Here is a 5,000-nt window from a genome sequence, read left to right on the forward strand (position 1 = left end):
CGGCCTAGGAAGACACGCTGATTCCTTCAGTGTAGCGCGCGTGCGGCCCAGAACATCTAAGGGCATCACAGACCTGTTATTGCTCAATCTCGTGCGGCTAGAAGCCGCCTGTCCCTCTAAGAAGAAAAGTAATCGCTGACAGCACGAAGGATGTCACGCGACTAGTTAGCAGGCTAGAGTCTCGTTCGTTATCGGAATTAACCAGACAAATCGCTCCACCAACTAAGAACGGCCATGCACCACCACCCACCGAATCAAGAAAGAGCTATCAATCTGTCAATCCTTCCGGTGTCCGGGCCTGGTGAGGTTTCCCGTGTTGAGTCAAATTAAGCCGCAGGCTCCACTCCTGGTGGTGCCCTTCCGTCAATTCCTTTAAGTTTCAGCTTTGCAACCATACTTCCCCCGGAACCCAAAAGCTTTGGTTTCCCGGAGGCTGCCCGCCGAGTCATCGGAGGAACTGCGGCGGATCGCTGGCTGGCATCGTTTATGGTTAGAACTAGGGCGGTATCTGATCGCCTTCGAACCTCTAACTTTCGTTCTTGATTAATGAAAACATACTTGGCAAATGCTTTCGCTTCTGTTCGTCTTGCGACGATCCAAGAATTTCACCTCTAACGTCGCAATACGAATGCCCCCGCCTGTCCCTATTAATCATTACCTCGGGTTCCGAAAACCAACAAAATAGAACCGAGGTCCTATTCCATTATTCCATGCACACAGTATTCAGGCGGGCTTGCCTGCTTTAAGCACTCTAATTTGTTCAAAGTAAACGTGCCGGCCCACCGAGACACTCAATAAAGAGCACCCTGGTAGGATTTCAACGGGGTCCGCCTCGGGACGCACGAGCACGCACGAGGCGGTCGCACGCCTTCGGCTCGCCCCACCGGCAGGACGTCCCACGATACATGCCAGTTAAACACCGACGGGCGGTGAACCAACAGCGTGGGACACAAATCCAACTACGAGCTTTTTAACCGCAACAACTTTAATATACGCTATTGGAGCTGGAATTACCGCGGCTGCTGGCACCAGACTTGCCCTCCAATAGATACTCGTTAAAGGATTTAAAGTGTACTCATTCCGATTACGGGGCCTCGGATGAGTCCCGTATCGTTATTTTTCGTCACTACCTCCCCGTGCCGGGAGTGGGTAATTTGCGCGCCTGCTGCCTTCCTTGGATGTGGTAGCCGTTTCTCAGGCTCCCTCTCCGGAATCGAACCCTGATTCCCCGTTACCCGTTACAACCATGGTAGGCGCAGAACCTACCATCGACAGTTGATAAGGCAGACATTTGAAAGATGCGTCGCCGGTACGAGGACCGTGCGATCAGCCCAAAGTTATTCAGAGTCACCAAGGCAAACGGACCGGACGAGCCGACCGATTGGTTTTGATCTAATAAAAGCGTCCCTTCCATCTCTGGTCGGGACTCTGTTTGCATGTATTAGCTCTAGAATTACCACAGTTATCCAAGTAACGTGGGTACGATCTAAGGAACCATAACTGATTTAATGAGCCATTCGCGGTTTCACCTTAATGCGGCTTGTACTGAGACATGCATGGCTTAATCTTTGAGACAAGCATATGACTACTGGCAGGATCAACCAGGGAGCTGCGTCAACTAGAGCTGAGCAGCCGGCCGCCCGGGAGTGTGTCCCGGAGGCCCGCGCGAACACGCAAGCGTCCGCTCAATTATTCCGCAAACAGGAGGAGGCTGGGCTCCCCTGCACGATACACCTCGAAACCCTCTCAGGTCCCGGCGGCGCGCAGCGCCGTCCTAAGTACTTGGTCGGGTTCGAGAGAGGCGCAATCGCCCGGAGATAGGCGAGTAGACGCTTTCAGTGCGACCACCCGTGCTCCCAACTGAGCTTGCCGCTGCCGACAGAGGCCCGGGAGCGTGCTGTCGTGGTGTTGCCGGCGGGAGACAACACGCGGCCACAAACAGTGGCCGGGCAGCTCCAACGCCAGCGCCACAGAGGGGCAGAGCCCCACTTGGGTGCCAAAGCGAACTCTCCCAGCACAGCGCACGCGCCAACACATCCGCACAGCTGCGATACAAACCACCTGCGAGAACCGCGGGGGCGACCGAGCAGCAGACGGCGTCGCGGCGCCGAGTGCCGGGCGGCGGCGCATCCTCAACGCACACAGTCCTCAATCGGACCAGCACACTGCAGATGTCCACCGCGCTTCGCACCGGGCCCGCGAGGACCCACTTTGGCCGCACGGCGCCGCGCGTTGGGTGCGCCGGCGCGCAGCTGCGCCGCCTGCCGCGTCCGTCGGCCGGCGCGCCTGCCACTGGGCGCCCCCACCAGCCGGCTGTAGCGCGTGCGCCCACGCAGCGCGCGGCCAGCACGCCGGGCGCTCCCCCCTCACCGGCCGGGGACGGTCCCACCCAGCCACCGCCGCGTATCGCTTCATACCCACATGCCCACTCACGTTCGTGGGTATGACGGGTGTCGCTGAAGCAACCAGTTAATACCTGTACCGATTGTCGCAATCAATGATTCACCTCCAGCGTATACAACCGCGCAACAACGGATTTCCAGTTCATTTGCGTAACTTGGGCAGCAAACGTAGACGTCCATCTACATTTGCAAATTCAGTGGGTCTTGCATGCCTGGATGATATGCGTCACGACACGCCACATCAGCCCACATACATGCTGCGACGTATGCACGAGAGAACACGTGGAAGGTGGCCCGCGTACGTATGCGAATGCCATTGCACAGCTGCGAAGCTCATTGAACACGCAAACTCCCGCCTGACGAACTAGAGGCGACAGGGGAGCGATATAAGTCTTACAGCAGTACACATTACAGTGGATAGCGGGACCATGTGGAACGTACGCACCACTCGCTAGATGTTGTGAGGGTACGCACCGTAACATGAATCAATACGCAGGACACCAGAGAGTGCGAGCACTGACCTATGTTGAGAGGGTTGCGATTAGGCAACGCTACATGAATGTTTCAATTCATATAACAATTACAGGTTAGGTTAGGGCGCAACGTGCGTTAGGTTAGGGCGCAACGTGCGTTAGGTTAGGGCGCAACGTAGGTTAGGTTAGGGCCCAACGTAGGTTAGGTTAGGGCCCAACGTAGGTTAGGTTAGGGCCCAACGTAGGTTAGGTTAGGGCCCAACGTAGGTTAGGTTAGGGCCCAACGTAGGTTAGGTTAGGGCCCAACGTAGGTTAGGTTAGGGCCCAACGTAGGTTAGGTTAGGGCCCAACGTAGGTTAGGTTAGGGCCCAACGTAGGTTAGGTTAGGGCCCAACGTAGGTTAGGTTAGGGCCCAACGTAGGTTAGGTTAGGGCCCAACGTAGGTTAGGTTAGGGCCCAACGTAGGTTAGGTTAGGGCCCAACGTAGGTTAGGTTAGGGCCCAACGTAGGTTAGGTTAGGGCCCAACGTAGGTTAGGTTAGGGCCCAACGTAGGTTAGGTTAGGGCCCAACGTAGGTTAGGTTAGGGCCCAACGTAGGTTAGGTTAGGGCCCAACGTAGGTTAGGTTAGGGCCCAACGTAGGTTAGGTTAGGGCCCAACGTAGGTTAGGTTAGGGCCCAACTTAGGTTAGGTTAGGGCCCAACGTAGGTTAGGTTAGGGCCCAACGTAGGTTAGGTTAGGGCGCAACGTAGGTTAGGTTAGGGCGCAACGTAGGTTAGGTTAGGGCGCAACGTAGGTTAGGTTAGGGCGCAACGTAGGTTAGGTTAGGGCGCAACGTAGGTTAGGTTAGGGCGCAACGTAGGTTAGGTTAGGGCGCAACGTAGGTTAGGTTAAGGCGCAACGTAGGTTAGGTTAAGGCGCAACGTAGGTTAGGTTAAGGCGCAACGTAGGTTAGGTTAAGGCGCAACGTAGGTTAGGTTAAGGCGCAACGTAGGTTAGGTTAAGGCGCAACGTAGGTTAGGTTAAGGCGCAACGTAGGTTAGGTTAAGGCGCAACGTAGGTTAGGTTAAGGCGCAACGTAGGTTAGGTTAAGGCGCAACGTAGGTTAGGTTAAGGCGCAACATAGGTTAGGTTAAGGCGCAACATAGGTTAGGTTAAGGCGCAACATAGGTTAGGTTAAGGCGCAACATAGGTTAGGTTAAGGCGCAACATAGGTTAGGTTAAGGCGCAACATGGGTTAGGTTAAGGGATGGTGTATGAGGGGGGGAGGGGACGAGGTTCGTTCATAGTGATGATGGTAAGTGGACGCCTGAGGCACCCTGAGATGTGTCACGTCAGGATGCACCTTTGGCTCAGGGGAGGTGGTGCGCCGGTTCCGTGGGTGTGGCAAGGGAGTGGCAGACCTGTGTCTTTCATTCCTGCCATTGCTTATATGCTGTGAGACACGCCAGTGTGGTGGTGTTGGCTGCACCCCTGTGTAGCACATGTGTGGGTGTTTGTGGCTTATCTGCGTAATGATGGTTGTTGGAAGAGTGAGATATTCTGTTTTTGGGGTGGACCTCCTGGTTTTGTTATCATAGTGTGAATGGTGTAATGTGGCGGAGAGGATGCACTGGATGTTGTTCCATGGTGGTGCTTAGATATTGTGTCTGTGTCTGTTACAGCCAGAGAGTAGTGTGTGATAGGGTGTCTGGGTGACGTGTAGTTCACATTGTGTGCACAGACTGTCAGCATGTATAGGGACAGTTGTATGTCGTATGTCATCTATATTCCGATGGCTCTGCATCTATTAGTTATCAGCGCCATGTATCAGTTTAATCTGGTTGCAGTCTCGTGGTGTTCTATCTCTGTACAGTAGTAGAGGTGCGACTGCACTACGTAGCTACCCCTTGCGGCAGCTTTCCCCGGTGTATGGCATATGATTATCAGCAATGAGTCGATTAGTGACAACTGGTCGTGTGACAACGTCACATGTCTGCGGGTGGGATACGCTACAACCTGCTTGTGGGTCAGGGCTCAGTAATGCTCTCCTCACACTGAGCGCTCGGACCGTCATTACCCGTCTGCGTGATATATTGCGGAGCGCTTTTAGCCATTGCCAGAGTCTTTGCGACTGCGAGTGCAAC

At 54.6% G+C, this 5,000-nt stretch overlaps 1 non-coding gene across 1 annotated transcript in view; it reads right to left on the bottom strand.

Moving 5' to 3' along the window:
* LOC126197127 (small subunit ribosomal RNA) overlaps positions 1-1,608 on the bottom strand; it is a 1,909-nt gene extending 301 nt beyond the window's left edge. Inside the window, exon 1 of the ribosomal RNA XR_007539525.1 lies at positions 1-1,608. This exon is cut by the window's left edge and continues 301 nt beyond it. This is a non-coding gene — a ribosomal RNA (small subunit ribosomal RNA).
* Between the last annotated feature and the right edge of the window lie 3,392 nt (positions 1,609-5,000).

This window comes from Schistocerca nitens, chromosome 7 (assembly GCF_023898315.1).
Source record: "Schistocerca nitens isolate TAMUIC-IGC-003100 chromosome 7, iqSchNite1.1, whole genome shotgun sequence".
NCBI classification, from domain to species: Eukaryota; Metazoa; Arthropoda; class Insecta; order Orthoptera; family Acrididae; genus Schistocerca; species Schistocerca nitens.